This window comes from Phyllobates terribilis, unplaced genomic scaffold, assembly GCF_046119375.1.
Source record: "Phyllobates terribilis strain yellow unplaced genomic scaffold, ASM4611937v1 Scaffold_6__1_contigs__length_29720123, whole genome shotgun sequence".
Lineage (NCBI taxonomy): Eukaryota > Metazoa > Chordata > Amphibia > Anura > Dendrobatidae > Phyllobates > Phyllobates terribilis.
In genome coordinates, this window is record NW_027362766.1 from 27,239,250 (window position 1) to 27,258,522 (window position 19,273).

The window sequence follows — 19,273 nt, forward strand, 5'->3', positions numbered from 1 at the left end:
TCCAGGATAATTACTTGTATATAAGGCAAAATAAATAAGAGAAAAAAATGCTCATCACACTTTGGGCTATGTTCACACGTACTGCTTTTGCACGTTCACATTGCTTTCAATGGTGAAAAAAAACATTCACCAGTAAATGGAATTTTAACATTTTACTACCTTAATTGACCTTGTAGTGTGTGAGATATGATCAGACACATCCTGTTTAATTTATGAAGGAGGGACTCTCCATTTTTTAGGGCTATCAGGCAGCCATTACTATTTGTAGTGGGCCAGCAAGTGGCCCTTACTATTGTCAGAGGGCCCTCACTCTAATTTTAAAGGGTCAGCAGCCAGCCCTCACTAAGCATTTTTGGAGGGCTAGCAGCCGGCTATACTTTGCATAGCCATATATTGATACTGTAATATAATATATCCATCTAAGGTGGGTATTTTTTTTTTAATAATAGTATTAATACTGTAAAGTTTGAAACTTGGAGGGCCAGCAGGCGGCCCTCACAATTTATAGTGTGCCAGCAGGCGGCCCCCGCTATTTTTAGAGGGCCAGCAGACGTCACGTGGACAGACTAAGATAGAGCTTTTTGTTAAAGCACATCAGTCAACTGTTTACTGTAAATGGAATGAGGCCTACAAATAAAAGAACACAGTACCTATAGTCAAATATGGTGGAATTTCAAAGATGTTTAAGGGTTGTTTTGCTGCCTCTGGCACTGCCTCTGACTGTGTGCAAGGCATCATGAAATGTGAATATTCCCAAAGGATTTTGGGTCACAATGTAGTGCCCAGTGTCGGAAAGCTGGGTTTCCATGTCATGAATCTTGCAGCAGGACAATGATCCCATGCATACTTCAATAAACAGCCAAAATGGATGGAAAAAAAGCACTGGATAGTTCTGAAGAAGTAATTCTTGTTCCAGTAGCGTAAAATCTCCCACCACTACCTCTTACATACGGATTCTACATATAAACTATGAATGAACACATTAAATCAGTCAATTTTGCCTGCTTTGATACATTTCTGAGTACATATCACCGTAAAAAAACACGAATCTGTCAATGAGTGTATAGAAAAAAGCAATGGACAGTGGAACAGATGCATGTTACCATAATGAACACTCATTTCTATCATATGATACCTAGCACCTATCCCTATTCTAAACGCAGCTAACAGCAGTATTAATAGGGAACAGAATAGACGTTTTTGGTTTTGCTTTTTTTTTTGGTTGAAGCAGCAAGGCAAGGCAATAAGGCAATAATCCCTGACTAGATGCCTATAATACGCTATCCCTAATGTGACAAATCACTGTACACAAATTGCAGATAAGAGGGGTAATATTGTAGAAAGTAAATGGATTTGACTTTGTAGTGAAAAGAGGTTTTTTTGCATGTGGGAGCACCAAAACGTGGAGGAACGCAAGCAACCCTTCATACTTTGATACATTTCTGAGTACAGATCACCATAGAAAACATGAATCTGTCAATGAGTCAATGGAAAAAAAGCAATCAAGTTATGAACAGTGGAAGAGATGTATGTCACCAGAATAAACACTCATTTCCAGCAGATGATACCTAGCACCAATCCCTATACTAAGCGAAGCTAACGCCGGTATTAATATGGAATAGATTAGATGTTTTCTGGGGTTTTATTCGGTTGTAGCAGTATTGAGTATAAGGAAATAATTCCTGACTAGATCCCTGTAATATGCTATCACTACTATGACAGCTCACCATACACAAATTGCAGATAGAGGTTTTATTATTAGAGAATATAATCTATTTGAATTAGCCCTGAAATAAGCTATTAGTTTAATGTAGCAGCATCAAGGACTATTATTTCATCAACCCTGTGGGGAATATAGTGGAGCGATTGACATCTACTCAGCCTGATATGGAGGAGACCAGGATCTTCTGCACTTACTGTACAAAGTCTCCGGTCCGGGCTGTGAAATCCTTTATGCAGTGTGAGAACTCCCTATGTGATGACCACCTGACAGCCCACAACAAGACACTGGATCATATACCAATAGAACCCACCAGCTCTTTTGGTTCCCAAAAATGTTCCCTCAACTAGAAGGTGAAGCCTCCGAAAAGCATTTATGCCCATTGCTAAGGAGTGGGTCTCCTAGACTGGTAAAGTGTATGCACTAAGTGCAAGGGGATGCCAAAAATGAGAAGAAGTCACTCCAATACCCCTTTGAAGAGATGTAGTGGAGGGCCTCAGAAAACATTTTCTCCCCATTATTAAGGAGTGGGTATGCTAGACTGGTAATGTGCATGCACTAAGTGCATGGGCTGAAAAACATTTACCCCTGGGGGCTTTACATATATATCAAAGAATGTTATAGGTAGGCCTCCAAATATTATTAATGCAGGCATCATAAACACCCTTCAAAAAATTAATGGGGGGTTGCATGATGATCGCCCTATTGATATGGTGCTGGAGGAGGAGGATGAGAAGGAGGAGGATGACATAAAAAAGACGAAATCCTGAAGTGTATACCCCTTTTTGGGTTGGAAAGTGTGCATGAGAATAGATCATAAAAAATAATAGCAAAAATCCTCAATTTGAGTTTATGTTCCACTGCTGTCATCCGGTACTGTTGAGAAGTCTAGGCCAATCCAGTCCTTGTTAATTTTGCTAAGAGTCAGTCTGTCAGCATTTTCAGTTGACAGGCAGATGCACCTATCAGTTATAATACTCCCGGCAGCACTAAAAACCCACTCTTACAAAATGCTAGCAGCAGTGCAGGCCAGGACCTCCAAGGCACAGAAAGACAGTTGATGCAACGTGTCTAGATTGGATAATAGTTGTAAGGCATAGAGGAATCACGAAGGATGCTGGTACGCTCGGCAAGGTACTCCTTCAGAGTCTTCCAAAACGTTTCCCTCCTTGTCAGAGTACCCCGCGCATCAGGGCCTGGGCGGTTGGAGAGTCTTAGAAAACTGTTCGAGAACTTTGATAGTGTTCCCCTGCCTCTGCTGCATCAGGTGTGTCTTCCTCGTCTCTACTCCTTGGTTGTCCAAAGAACTGTGACCTCTGCCGCCAACCTTGTCAGATGTGAATTTTTTTAATAAATCTTCAACTAGGGCCTTCTGATACTGCAACATTTTAGTAGACCTCACCACCACGGGAAGGAGAGATGGAAACTTCTCCTTATAGTGTGGGTCTAAATGGGTGACCATCCAGTAATTTCTCTCAGCCAAAATGCGTACAATGCGAGGGTCATGGGAAAGGCAGCAGAACATAAACTCAGCCATGTGTGCCCGACTGCCAACAGCCAAGACATTTCTGTCCCTACCAAGAGTATGACTGTCCATTCTCTCCTCTTTGACCTCCTCCTAGCTCTTCCTCTCCATTTCATCTTCAGGCTATCTATGCTGAACAGACAGAATGAAGGTGGTTTGGGTAGTACCGTCTGTAGGTCAGGCAACCAGCTCCTGTTCCTCCTCCTCCTCATTATCACCCAATCCACGTTAAGAAGATGAGATGAGGCTGAGCTGTGTAGCATCATCCAGTATAGTTTTTTGCTCTATCTCAACTTGCTCCACCTGCAAAGCCTCCAATTTAATTGTGAGCAGCAAGAATTTCAGAAGACAGAGAAGCAGGATGGTTACACTGATTATGGTGTCATCGCTGCTCACCATCTTGGCAGAGTCCTCAAAGTTTTGGAGGAAAGCACAAATGTCAGACATCCATACCCACTCATCACCTCTTATGTGCGGAGGCTGACCAGAATACTGACGGGCATGTTGGAGCTGGTATTCAACTACTGTCCTCTGCTGCTCTCAAAGCTTTGCCAACATATGTAAAGTTGAATTCCAACACATGGTGACATTGCAAACCAATCGGTGACCTGGAAGTTGATGGTCTCAGGTGGCCTCCTTGTGTCTATGGCCACCCCACTGCCTCTTCCTGCCTGTTGTGGTGCTGCGGATCCCTTCTTTTCTGCGCTGCTGTCCTCGCTCTGTGTGTCACCTTCCCAGATTGGGTCAGTGACTTCATCGTCCACCACCTTCAGTTCCACAACCTGGTCCTCCTCCTGACTTGCTGACTTAACAACATCACTTGTTGGCAGTTGTGTTTCTTCATCATCCATTTCTTGCGACAGTAATTGCAGTTTTCGATCGTCTTCTTGTGACCATGGCTGCTCAAATATTTTGGCATCGCTACACACGTTCTCCTCATGTCCCGCTTTAAATGGCAAGAGCAAGAGGCTAGAATTTATAAATGAAAATGTGAACAGCTCTTCGGAGTGTCCAAGTGCGTGATCACTAGTCTCTGGGCACTCAACATGGTGGGAGGAAGTAGGATCAGGGTGAGGATTATGTGGTCCAGAATCAAGGCTACTGAGACTGGACCATGTGGAAAACAGGGTGGTGCTGGCAAACTTACTGAAGCATTATCTGCTATCCAACCAACAACCTTTTCACACTGGTCTGGTTTCCGGAGTGATGTTCCGCGAACTCCTAAAAAGTGGGACAGGTAGCTAGGTTGACATGATGTGTGTGTTTGTTGTGCTCCCGCAGTAGGCACAGTTTCACCTTGCCCACAGCCTCGGCCTTTGCTCTCACTGTCAGCATCATGTCCACATCCCTGTCCCTTACCCCGTGCCTTGCCCATTTTAAATTACATATGATATATCCCTGTTGAGAAAACTTTGCAGAATTTCTATAGCAGGAAAATCTGCTCACCTCAGATGGACTTTTTCCACTGCTTGCACAATAGAGGGATGCTATTGCAACCAAACAAGTCTACCTGTGTGCTTTTAATGCACAAATTGATCAGCATAACTGACGTATAATATTTAGATGCATTGGAAACTTTTCAGGATTTGGATTGCAGGAAATTTAGCACACACCTCAGATGGACTTTTTCACAGTTTGCACTATACAGTATAACGTTGTTATTGCTATCCAAACAAGTCTGGCTGCATGCTTTTGATGCACAACTGGCGCAGTTTAAATGGCATATAATATTTAGATGCCGAAAAAACTCTGCAGGATTTGGATCGCAGGAAATTTAGCACACCTCTGATGGACTTTTTTCACTGCTTGGAGAGAAAAGAAGAAAATCTTCAGCGTAGGCTAAAGTTAAAACATAGACATTTATTGAGTCCAAGATAAAAAAATCTTTGAGTTCATCCGAGAAATACAAGCATCACATCAATCTGCTCCAGTGAGGATATACATCAGTCAAATCGACGTATTTCAATTCAGATGAGTCTTATTCATGATCTATAGTCAAAAAGAGGCAACTCACATATATAGGGTTAGTAAGCCACCATCCAGAATCAGGTGCACTCATTAGTGAATGAAATAACAAGCTGTCTAAATGGGAGGAAAAGGGTTAAAATCAGCAACACAGCTAGCAGGCAATATGAGGAATGTGAGCTCCATAAGAAAAAAGAACTGATAAAAACAATATCCAGAAAACCAACTCATGAATTAACTAACATCAATTGCAGTGTAGAATTAAATCCTGGCGAGTGTTTAAACCATAAGGGATGCGGGTTTGTAATTTAAAAATCCAAAAACTCTCTCTATTCAGAATTTTTCTCCTGAGGTCACCACCTCTGATGGGTTTAAAAACTTTTCTTATACCCATGTATTTTAAACATCGAGTATCTCCCCCATGTTTAGCGGCAAAATGCTTTGAAACCGCAGAGATATTAGTCGCAGAGGCGCTGGTAGTGTCAGAAATATGTCTACGAATGCGTTTTTGAGGGTATGTGCCCACGTAGCGTTTTACCAGCGCATATGCTGTGGAATTTCCGCAGCGTAAACGCTTGTGAAACGCTAAGTAATCCGCCACCCCATGGTCCCCAAGGGGAATCCGCAAGTTCTATGCCCATGCTGCGGATTTTTCCGCAGCGTTTTTGATGCGCGCAAAAATCCGCAGCATGTCAATTAATTTTGTGTTTCCGCAAGCGGAATTGCCTTTGCAAAGCAATATAAAACGCAAGGCAATTCCGCATGTCGAAAACGCGCGATAGACGCACGATAAACGTGTGCGGAAGGACATGCAGAAATGAAGCAGAAATTTTCTGCTTCATTTCCGCAACGTGGGCACATAGCCTTAAGAGGACCTGTAGTACATCCTACATATTGGATTTTACATATCACACATTCTATTAAATAAACCACAGAGGTCGTATTGCAGTTTATGAAACTCTTAATAGAATATTCCCGTCCATTGGTTGAAGATACAAAGGTTGGGGAAACATTTGCATAATTCCAAGACTTATTATGACCACATCTAAAAAAGCCTTTTGTAGATAGCCATGTGCCTGTATTATTGGCAGGTAATGATTTATCCATATAATAGCTGGGTGAAAGAATATTACCCAAAGTACAGGCTTTTTCAGCTACAAATCTTATATCCGTTTTCTGCAAAGTTTGTGCCAGTTTAGTATCATGATTCAGCATAGGAAGTAATCTTTTAATAATCAAAACTATTTTATGGAATTCAGTTCTATATTGTGTGGAGAATGTAATATAACCGTGTTGTTTCGGATACTCCATAAGTTTTGCTCCATTCTTATTTTTCTTGTTATTTTTATATGTATCCTTGTTCTTTTTAATAGTTCTATTAGTAGTCAAAAGATCATCCCTTTTCATGTTATCCACAATTGCCTCAGCTGGTAGGAGAGTCCATTCTGGGTAGCCACGTTCCCTCAGTCTGGTTTTAGTGGTGTGGAGTTCAGTTTCATATAAATCTCTGGTTGTGCAGTATCTCTTCATCCTGACCAGTTCCCCGACGGGGATGTTTCTAATTGTCTGCATGGGACGACAGGAATGTGCTTCCAAAATAGAGTTAGATTCTGATTGTAAAAACCTTGTTGTAGTAATTATCGCCTCTCAGGGTTATATACAAAAAATAATAGTTGTTTCAGCAGAGAAATGAGTGAATTTTAAGTTATAATTATTGTCATTGATGTAAGACATAAAATTATTTATTTCTGTTTCCCCTCCATTCCAAATCAGTATTGTATCGTCCATAAAAAAACTATATGCTCTGAAAAACGATTGCTATCAATAAAAATATATTCTTCTTCCCATATGGCCACTACTATATTAGCTAAAGAGGGGGTGAATTTACCCCCCATGCTCACACTTTGTTTTTGTAGATAAAATAATTTATCAAAAGTAAAATAATTATGGTTTAACAGAAAAGTGACAGCCATAGTAATAAATTGTTGAATAGCAATCAAATATGTACTGTATTTATATAGAAACATTTCTAAGCATTTGGTCGCTATATTATGTGGAATTGAAGGATATAAACTGACAATATCACAGCTAAGCCATCTATATTGGGATTTCCATGATTGATTAGAAAGAGCATTGAGAATTGATTTGGTATCCTTGATGTGACCGGGGATAAAACTAATAAGAGGCTGTAGATAATGATCTACCCATTTTCCCAGCCTTTCCAGCGTTGAACCTATGCCTGATATAATTGGCCTAAAAGGTGGGGGAAAGACCCTCTTATGGACTTTCGGAAGAGCATGGTAAATAGGGATTATCGGATTGTCCACGTAAAGATATTCAGAAAGTTTGGTGTCTATTGCTCCTAAATATATACCTTCACTTAATAATTTACTCAATTCTTGTTGGAAGGCTGAAGTAGGATCCCCCCTAAGTTTGATATAAGTATTATCATCATTAAGAACCTTTTGATTTTCTTGGAGATATAAGGAGGCATTAAGGACAACTATCCCACCTCCCTTGTCTGCATTCTTGATCATTAGATCTTTATTCTTGGTAAGATTGTCTAAAGCCAACTTTTACCCTATAGTAAGGTTAGAAATTAAAAGATGACTAGAAGTGTCCAATTTAACCAATTCTTCCTCTATGCGTTCTTGGAAGAGATCCAACGCTTGTGGTCTCGACTGTACCGGATAAAAAAAGGGGTTATGCTGTACAATTGTATCATTACGAGTGCTAGATGGAACAATCGACTCCACCTCTAAATTGCGAAGAGCTGTGAGATGTAATAATTCCTGAAATGAAAAAATATCATTAGACAGACATGGTGTAGATCTGGAGTCCTGGTCACATTGAAAAGGTCTTTCTGGGGAGAGAGTGTCATTCAAAAAGTGACATTTTAAAGTTAAGTTCCTCGCAAATTTATTTACGTCCAGCAGGGTTTTAAAAATGTCAAATTTGGTATCTGGAGCAAAACCCCAGCATTTAGAAAGAAGTGAAATCTGATCTTCAGAAAGAATGTAGCTGGAAAGGTTCCAGACAGGGCAGGTTAGTAGCGATTTTTGTTTCTCTGTGGATACCTTTTTGCAGCGGTGTTTTCTTCCTGCCCCTCTCTTGCGTTTTTTGAAGTCTGATGTGAGGAGGGCTTAGGCTGTATATTATCTTGACGCAGGAGAGGAGGAAAATCCGGGTTGTCATCTGAAGAATATAAATTAGAAGATCCGGTTGAAAGATTTAGGCTGGTATTTGAGAAACTGACTCTCCGTCCCTGTTTTTTTCCTGCATAGCCGTGCGATACACCAGGTTTTAAGATAGATCTTCTGGATTTAACAGTATTCCAGGAATAGACTTTATTCTGTTTATAGTCCATCGTATCCCGTTCACATTTTGATTTCTTTGTTTCTGATATAGTATCCTCCAGTTTCTGCAAGTTTTTCATAATTTTTTGATTGAGACTGTCAAAACTCATTTGATTTGACATATGGGCTGAGCGAAGACTGTAATATATTAATTTCATCTTTTAAAACAGCCATTTCTTGTGTCTCATATTTAACAATTAATTCCATGAGTCTAATTGAACATGCAGATAAGATTCTGTTCCATTCACATTGGAACGTTTCTGGATAGGAGAAAGTTGGATTTTTCCTGAGTCTCAATCCCCTAGGAATCATTTCCTTAGATATATAGGATGGTAATGATGTTGAGTTCCACCATAATTTGAGTTCTTTAATTTTCTTATTCTCAAGTTGTTTCATGAGAGAATCAAGATTGTCCTTCACTGGGTCAGATGTAGTTGTAATCTTAGAAACAATGCTGTCATTAAAGATCGATGCAAACTTGTCAAGTCTGTTTGAATCTGTGTTCAAATCTCGGAAACATGTTGGCAGAGGATTATCCATAGTGGTAGTAAATGAATGTAAATATATATCAGATAAATCTTTCAGAGACCAGGAGCACGACTAAAAACCCAGTAAATGCATGGAAACAGGGAGGGAAAGAAAAGGAGAGTCAGCTCACCGGAATGCAGTGTGCAAATCCTCTGTCCAGAGATCCTCGCAGGGAGTCGCCCTGGCTCGGGTCGGTGCAATGAAGAGAAAAGAGGGAAAATATATATTCTTGTACCGTGTTAGCCAGTAGATAGAAAAATATTTAGATTTGAGAGTCCTCAGTGGTTGATACCTTTTAATGGCTCTTCAGATTTTGTGGTATACTATGCCTGATGAAGAGACCTGAGTAGTCTGGAAAGCTTGCAATTCGTTACCATCTTTTCAGTTAGCCATTAAAAGGTATCAACCACTGAGGACTCTCAAAAGAGAAAAGAGGAAAATCTCCAGCGTCGGATAAAGTTAAAACATAGTAATTTATTGAGTAAAAATAAAAAAATCTTTGAGTTCATCCGAGAAATACAAGCATCACATCAATCTGCTCCAGTGAGGAATTGCATCAGTCAAATTGACGCGTTTCAACTCAGACGAGTCTTATTCATGATCTGTAGTCAAAAAGAGGCAAATCACATATATAGGGTTAGTAAGCCACCATCCCGAAACAGGTGCACTCATTATCCATATAGCTATTATCCATATAATAGCTAGGTGAAAGAATATTACCCAAAGTACAGGCTTTTTTAGCTACAAATCTTATATCTGTGTTCATAATATTAAACTGGCAAAATTTGTGCCAGTTTAATATCATGATTCAGCATAGCAAGAAATCTTTTAATAATCAAAATTATTTTTTTAATTCTGAATAGAGAGAGTTTTTGGATTTTTAAATTACAAACCCGTATCCCTTATGGTTTAAACACTCGCCAGGATTTAATTCTACAGTACAATTGATGTTAGTTAATTCATGAGTTGGTTTTCTGGATATTGTTTTTATCAGTTCTCTTTTCTTATGGAGCTCACATTCCTCATATTGCCTGCTAGCTGTTTTGCTGATTTTAACCCTTTTCCTCCCATTTAGACAGCTTGTTATTTCATTCACTAATGAGTGCACCTGATTCTGGATGGTGACTTACTAACCCTATATATGTGAGTTGCCTCTTTTTGACTATAGATCATGAATAAGACTCGTCTGAGTTGAAACGCATTGATTTGACTGATGTAGTTCATCACTGGAGCAGATTGATGTGATGCTTGTATTTCTCGGATGAACTGAAAGATTTTTTCATCTTGGACTCAATAAATTTCTATGTTTTAACTTTATCCTACGCTGAAGATTTTCCTCTTTTCTCTTCATTGCACCGACCCGAGCCAAGGCGACTCCCTGCGAGGATCTCTGGACAGAGGATTTGCAGACTGCATTCCCTTGAGCTGATTCTCCCTTTCTTTCCCTTCCTTTTTCCATGCTTTTTCACTGCTTGCACTATATAACAACGCTATTGCAACTAACCATCCTCTCTGACTAGCTATAGCCCCTTATCACTTCTCCCCTATGCCTCAAAACTACTGGAACAACACATCCATTCTGAGCTGTTCTCCCACCTTTCCTCCTGCTCCCTCTTCGACCGCCTACAATCCGGTTTCCGACCGCACCATTCTACTGAAACTGCCCTGACTAAAGTCACCAATGACTTACTAACTGCCAAATCCAAGCGACAATACTCTGTTCTCCTCCTCCTAGACCTGTCATCTGCCTTCGACACAGTGGACCATTCCCTCTTACTACAAACTCTCTCATCTCTCGGCACCACAGACTTGGCCCTATCCTGGACTCCTCATATCTTACAGACAGGAAATTCAGTGTCTCCCACTCACACACCACCTCCTCATCTCTCCCCTTTTCTGGCGGTGTCCCCCAAGGTTCAGTTCTAGGACCCCTAGTCTTCTCCATCTACACCTTAAGCCTGGGACAGCTCATAGAGTCTCATGGCTTTCATTATCACCTCTATGCTGATGACACACAGATCTACCTCTCTTGACCTGATATCACCTCCTTACTAATCAGAATCCCATAATGTCTGTCCACTATGTCATCCTTCTTCTCTGCTAGATTTCTAAAACTTAACATGGACAAAACAGAATTCATCATCTTTCCCCCATCTCATTCAACCACCCCAACTGACCTATCTATCAATGTCAATGGCTGCCCACTCTCCCCAGTCTCTCAAGCTCGCTGCCTTGGGGTAACCCTTGACTCTGAACTCTCCTTTAAACCACATATCAAAGCCCTTTCCACTTCCTGCCAACTCCAACTCAAAAATATCTCCCGGATCCGCACATTCCTCAACCATGAATCTGCAAAAACACTAGTACACGCCCTCATCATCTCCCGCCTTGACTACTGCAACCTCCTGCTCTGTGGCCTCCCTTCCAACACTCTCGCACCCCTCCAATCCATCCTATACTCTGCTGCCTGACTAATCCACCTGTCCCCCCGCTATTCCCCAGCCACTCCTCTCTGTTAATCTCTTCACTGGCTCCCCATTACTCAGAGACTCCAGTTCAAAACCCTAACCATGGCATACAAAGCCATTCACAACCAGTCTCCTCCATATATCTCTGACCTTGTCTCCCATTACATACCCGCACGCAACCTCCAATCCTCACAAGATCTCCTTCTCTACTCCCCTCTAATCTCCTCCTCCCATAATCGCATTCAAGATTTCTCCCGAGCTTCCCTCCAACTCTGGAACTCTCTACCCCAACACATCAGACTCTCATCGACCGTGGAACCCTTCAAAAGGAGCCTGAAGACCCACCTCTTCCGACAAGCCTACAACCTGCCGTAACAACCGCTGCATGACCAGCTCTACCCTCACCTACTGTATCCTCACCCATCCCTTGTAGATTGTGAGCCCTCGCGGGCAGGGTCCTCGCTCCTCCTGTACCAGTCGCTGTCACATTGTGTTCAAGATTATTGTAATTGTTTTTGCTCTGTATACCCCTTTTTCTCATGTAAAGCGCCATGGAATAAATGGCGCTATAATAATAAATAATAATAATAACCAAGTCTGGCTGTATGCTTCTAATGCACAACTGGTGCAGTATAAATGGTGTATTATATTTCTTTTCACAACAACTTACAGGATTAAGAGCAAAAAGAACATTAGTAGCCCTGAGAAGGGCTATTGATCTTTGAGTTGCAGCAAAAATGACGAGCAATTACACTAGACTACACTATCCCTTTGGCACAATCTCTCCCTAAGTGCTGCAAACAGTAGTATTAATATTGATTATAATGAGCCCTAATAAGCGCTGTTGATACAAATGAAAGAAATAAAAGTGGTGTCGAATCGCTGCCTATACACAGACCAAACTATCTCCATTGCTCAGCTGCAGTTCTCCCTGCTCTGACTGTTTCAGTTGGTAGACTGTGATGAGCATAGGTCTTATATAGACTCTATGGCGCTATATGGCCAGCCAATCACAGTAATGCCACTAAAAATATGGATACAGCATTACAGTGATTGGCAGGCAATCCCTGCATGTTTATTGGCTGTCTAAAAACAACAAATATGTGGGGCGGGGACTTGAGCTTCCACCTGAGCATTCAAAAAAATCGAACACAATGATATTCGATCAAGTAACAATCAGTGACCAGCATGCTCACTCATTGCTAATAATTAACAATAAATGTGCCAGTACTGTAGTAAATTTGCAACTCACGTTTCGCCACTTACTTTTGACAAGTCTGTGAAGAAGTACATGGATCCCCATAATGTCTGCAAACTGTGGAACTGACTGGCTTAATTTTTAGAGTGGCCATTGTGGTAGAGCATCTTGCTCGGCAGTACACGGAGGTAGACACGGTACACTGTTTCTTTAAGGTTTGGATTGGTTTATTAAAAATGTCGTAAACCAACCTACAGTTCATAAAGTAAACACAGCCCATTCGGCATAACGGCAAAGCAAAATAGAAGATACAGCACAGTCCGCATATCGGCCGCGGTCCGGCCACTCAGGGTTAACAGTAGCACATGGTCCCGGTTAGCACAAAACACAAGATCCTCTCTCTCAGGAGTTAGATTCTCCATACACTGAACAACACCTCAGTCAAAAGGCTGACTGTTTATAGCCCAGACCAAACCCTGGGGTGGAGATACGGAAAATGGCCTCCCACCTGCCCTATAGCCATTCACAAACAAAAACATGCCCTTATAAATATGGCTGATTAACCCTTTGCACATACCATGCAGGAGAATACTTCCACGTTTAACATCACTGAAGCTAATAGCCTCAGTGAAACATATCTCCCCTCCAGCACTCTGCCAATGACTTTGGCACACCATGTAGACTTGGATTAAACATGATTTTCTTCTTGGAAAATCTTTAGGTTGTTCATCCACATAGATTCTTTCTCCTTTATGAGCATACTGTATGCTATAAATCTAGATGAGAAAAAAAATACCCTTATCTGCTGCTATGCTTATGTGTGTAATAAGTGCACATTTACCTGTTGTCAATTTACAAAAATGTTATTACAATTTATACAGTCATGGGAAAAAGAAAGTACACCCTTAACGGTGAGACCAAAGAGTGCAGATGAACACATCCAGCCACATGTAATCATTATTAGCCACTGCTTGTGGATGTGGTTTGGTGTGTGTAGTGATGAGCGAGCATGCTCTCTACTGTTCGGTGCTCGCCCGAGCATCTCACTGCTCGAGAAGCTCGGTGCTCGCTGAATATTTCTGAGTTTCCTCGGCGGGAGCTTGGGTCTCCTCCCTGCATGTTTGGCGCTCTTTACAGAGCCAATGAACATGCAGGGATTGCCTGCCACTCAATGTAATGACGTAGCCATGTTGGTTGTAGCATTACAGTGATTAGCTGACCGCACAGCGTCATCAGGTCTATATCAGACCTGGCGCCGCCATGCTCGTCACAGTCACTCTGGAATCAGACAGTGTAGGGAGAGGTGCTGCTGAGCTAGGGAGATATTTGTTTGTTTCTAGTTAGTGTAGGGAGAAAAAACGTACATTACACACATCCATCTTAACAAACAGTACTTCTGAGGACTAATCCATCTGCAGACATATCAGGCAAGCAGTGTATATAGGCAGGCAGGGTATATAGCAGACTGCAGTGCATATAGCACAAGAGGCTCCATTCCTATTTTGCCTTCTGTTGCTGTTAGATATTTCTATACAAAGGCCCAGGTCTCAGGGGTCAGGAATACTTTTGTTTGGATCTTAATCCTCATGATTTGCTTAAAAAACAATCCAGAGAACACCATTTTTTTCTGCACCATTTGCTTGTTGGCACTGCAGAATACAGCCAGGTCCTTTCCATATTAGAGCGCTAGAAATCCAGCTATTCAAAACCGTGTTTTCTCCGTCAAACGGATCACATATACCTTGTCAGAAAATACTGTCATTTCTGGCCTCCATTAAAAATTTCCTTTACTGTGTCATTGAAGCAATTCACAGCACTTTGCTGTTCAAAGTACTTACCTACAGGCCAGGTATTTAACACTGTGTTTTCTCCATCACACTGATCACATATACGTTCGCTCCAAACTCTGTCATTTGTAGTGAGCATAGAAGATACTGTACTCCATTTAAAATGGGCAAGGCACATGGCAAGGGACGGGGAACTGGATGTGATGGTGATGGTGCATGCAGGGGCCAAGGACAAGGCCGTGGGCAAGCCAAAATTGTGCCACAACAAACACCCACATCTTCTCGCCTGACCTTCCTGTCCCAATTTCTAGGGGACCGCAGCACACCGCTATTGAACCCAGAGCAGTGTCAAAAGGTTGTTGGTTGGATAGCGGATAATGTTTCCAGTGACTTAGCCACCACCACCCTGTCTTATACACAGTCAAGTCTCAGTAGCCGTGAGTCTGGACCGCATATTCCTCACCCTGATCCTCCTTCCTCCCACCATGCTGAGTACCCAGAGACAACTGATCCCACACTTGAACACTCTGAAGAGCTGTTCACTTTTCCATTTATGGATTCGGGCCTCTCGCCCCGTCCGCTTGAAGCGGGGCAAGAGGAGATTGCGTGCAGCGATGCCCAAATATTTGAGCAGCCACGGTCACACGAAGGCGACGGTGGGAAAGTGTCACAAGAGGTGGACGATGATGAGACACAATTGCCAGAAAGTCAGGAGGAGGACCAGGGTGCGGAAGTGGAAGACGAGGTGGTGGATGATATAGTAACTGACCCAACCTGGCAGGAGGACATGCAGAGTGAGGACAGCAGCACACAGGGGGAGGGAGGCAGGGCACCCCAACAGGCAGGAAGAAGCAGTGTGGTGGCCGCAGACAGAAGGCAGGCAACCGTTTCCCGTAACACCAACACGAAAGAAGTTGCCAGTACATCTGTTTGGTCTTCCTGAGTCTGGTTGTTTTATAAAGACTCTGCCGATAACCCCAAAAAGGCCATTTGCACCATCTGCCAGGCCAGCATCAGCAGAGGTGGCAAAACGACCAGCATGACCACCACCAGCATGATGAGGCACATGGCAGCAAAGCACCCGACTTTGTGGGCCGAACCCCAGGGTCCAGGAACAGTGTCTGCGGGTGGCGCCATTGCTTCTTCCGCTGTTGTGCATGCAAGCCAATCCCCTGTCCATAGTGCATGCGAAGATGCCTCCTGCCCTGCACCTGTTGTTGCACACTCTCAAGTAGCAGCATCAGAAAGCACGTCCATGTCCTTGTCCCAGCGTAGCGTTCAGTTGTCCATACCCCAGTCCTTGGAACGTAAGCGCAAATATGCAGCCAACGCCCCACAGGCCACACTACTAAATTCCCACATTTCACAACTGCTTGCGCTCGAAATGTTAACTTTTAGGCTCATGGAGACGGAAGCATTCCGCAACCTAATGGCGGCAGCCATCCCTCGGTACTCGGTTCCCAGCCGCCACAATTTCTCCCGGTGTGCCGTCCCCGCATTACACAAGCACGTGTCCCAAAACATTAGCCATGCTCTCAACAACACAGTTACCGGTAAAGTCCACCTAACCATGGATACGTAGACAAGGGATTGTGGGCAGGGACGGTACATCTCGCTGACGGCACACTGGGTTAACATAGTGGAAGCTGGGACCCAGTCGGACCTTGGGAAGGAACACGTCTCGATTCCAAGAATTGCGGGCCCTAGGTCAATCAGGGTTGCCCCCACGGTCTACAGCTCCTGCACCTCATCCTCCTCAGCCTACTCCTCCTCTTCAGCCTCCATCTCTGAAATGACCACATCATTCACAAGCTGGAAGCACTGCAGCACTCGCCAAACGGCAACAGGCTGTGCTGAAGCTAATATACTTAGGTGAAAAACCGCACAATGCTGAAGAGTTGTGGATAGCTCTGAAAGAGCAGGCAGATCTGTTGCTCACACCGCTTAACCTACAGCCAGGCATGATCATGTGTGACAATGGCCGGAACCTGGTGGCGGCTCTGAGGCGAGGCGAGCTCACACACGTACCATGCCGGGCCCATGTGCTTAACCTCGTGGTTCAGCGGTTTCTCAAATCCTACCTGGAGCTGCCGGATCTGCTTGTTAAAGTACGCCGCCTGTGTGCCCATTTTAGAGAGTCAGCTACAGCTTCCGCCGCCCTTGCAGTGTTTCATCAGTATTTGCAGCTTCCGGCTCACAGACTGGTGTGTGATGTCCCCACGCGTTGGAATTCTACACTGCAGATGTTGGGAAGGATTTGTGAGCAGAAGAGGGCAGTTGTTGAGTACCAGCATTGACAAGGCTGTCGGTATTCATTTCAGACTCCACACATAAGACCACAGGAGTGGACATGGATGTCAGACATATGTACCATCCTCCAAAACTATGAGGATTCCACCAAGATGGTGAGCGGCGATGACGCCATAATTAGCGTCACCATCCTGCTTCTCTGTCTTCAGAAACGCTCTCTGCTCACAATCAAAGAGGATGCATTGCAGGCGGAGCACGATGAGATGGAGCAAGGAACCATACAGGGTGATTACACACAGCCCAGCCTCATCTCATCCCAACGTGAATTGGGTGACAATGATGAGTTTATGTTACACTGCCTTTCCCATGACCCTCGCGTTCTCAAAATTTTGGGTGACAGTCATTACTGGTTGGTGACACTTCTAGACCCAAGCTACAAGGAGAACTTTATATCTCTTTTTCCTGAGGCGGACAGGTGTACAAAAATGGCGCAGTACAAGATGGCCCTTGTTGCGGAACTATTAAAAAAATTCTCATCTGAAAAAGCTGGCAGCAGAGGGTACACTTCATTGGACAACCAAGGAGTACAGGCGAGAGAGACACAACTTCAATCCAGCAGAGGCAGGGGAACACTGTCAAAGTTCTGGGAGAGTTTTCTCAGACACTCCCATCGCACAAGCCCTGAGGCGCGTGGTACTCTCACAAGGAGTGCAAAGTTTTGGAAAATACTGAGGGAGTACCTTGCCGACCGTAGCAACGTCCTCCGTGATTCCTCTGTGGCTTATAATTATTGGGTATGCAAGCTGGATATGTGGAATGAACTGGCTCTCTATGCCTTGGAGGTCCTGGCCTGCCCTGCCACCAGCGTTTTATCAGAGCGGGTTTTAGTGCCGCTGGTGGAATTATAACTGATAAGCGCATCCGCCTGTCAACTGAAAATGCTAACAGGCTGACTCTTATAAAAATGAACAAGGGCTGGATTGGGCCAAACTTCTCAACATCACCGAATGATAGCAGCGTAACAAACTCAAATCCAGTGTCTTTTCTTGGGAGGTGTATTCCCATGCACTTTTTCACACCCACATATGGGTATACTCTTCCTGATTTTGGATATTTGCTCTTGTCCTCCTCCGTCTCCTCATCCTCCACCACCATATCACCAGGGTGACTGTGGTCCGTGATGCAACACCCACATAATTTTTTTATAGGGTCTTTATGATGCCCGTAAAAAAAATTTTTTATACAGTATGTTCATGTATACCCTCCTGGGGTAAATGTTTGTCAGCCCATACACTTAGTGCATGGGCATTACAAGTATAGGAGGCCTGCTCCTTTCTAATGGGAACAGTTTTTTATGAGGCCCTCCTCCACGTCTCTTCCAAGGGTCATTGAAGTGCCTCTAAATTTTTGGCAGCCCTTGCATTCACTGCATAGGCCAACACTATGGGAGACTCTCTCCTTTCTAATGGGAATTTGTCGTTACTGTGGCCCTGCTCTATGTGTCTTTAAATTCTTAGTGGGGTTTCTCCTAAAATTGGTCAGCCACTGGACTCACTGCATAACCTATAACTGTATAGCAGACCCTTTCCTTTCTAATGGGAACATGTCGTACCTTCTTACTGTGGCCCTGCTCTGTGTGTCTTTAAATTCTTAGTGGGGTTTTTCCTAAAATTGGTTAGCCATTGGACTCGCTGCATACCCTTTAACTGTATAGCAGACTCTCTCCTTTCTAATGGGATCATGTCGTACCTTGTTACTGTGGCCCTGCTCTATGTGTCTTTAAATTCTTAGTGGGATTTTTCCCAAATTTTGGCAAGCCTTGCAGTCACAGCATGGGCATTACCACTATAGGAGAACCGCTCCTTTATAATTGGGAACATTTTTTTTACTGAGACCCTCCTCTATGTCTCTTCAAAGGGGTATTGGGTTGCGTCCAAATTTTGGCAGTCCTTGCAGTCACTGGATAGGCAATAACAGTATAGGAGACCCACTTGTTAATAATGGGAACGACAAAGCATAGCCAGCTGATGGCTCTCTAACAATAGCGAGGGCCGACTGCTGGCCTCTTAAGAATATTAAGGACCGTCTGATGGCCCTATAAAAATAGGCTTTATGACTTTCAGAGTCCCTCCATCATAAATAAAACAGGATGTGTCTGATGATGTGTCACACACCACATTGCCAGATAAGGTTGTAAAATGTTAAAATGACATTTCCCGGTGAATGCATTGGTCTTAAAAAATAACGTAAAAAAAACAAAACAATGGGATCTTTCTTTAGTATATAAAACAGCGTCACCAATTTGACCTCAATGCAATCATATTGTTCAGCTCATGCACCTCCTCCTCCATCTCCAAAATGACCAAATCAGTCACAAGCAGACAGCACTGCAGCACTGACTTGGCCAAGTGGCAACAGGCTGTGCTGAAGATAACATGATTAATGCTTAATTGACAAACCGCCCAGCGCTGCAGAG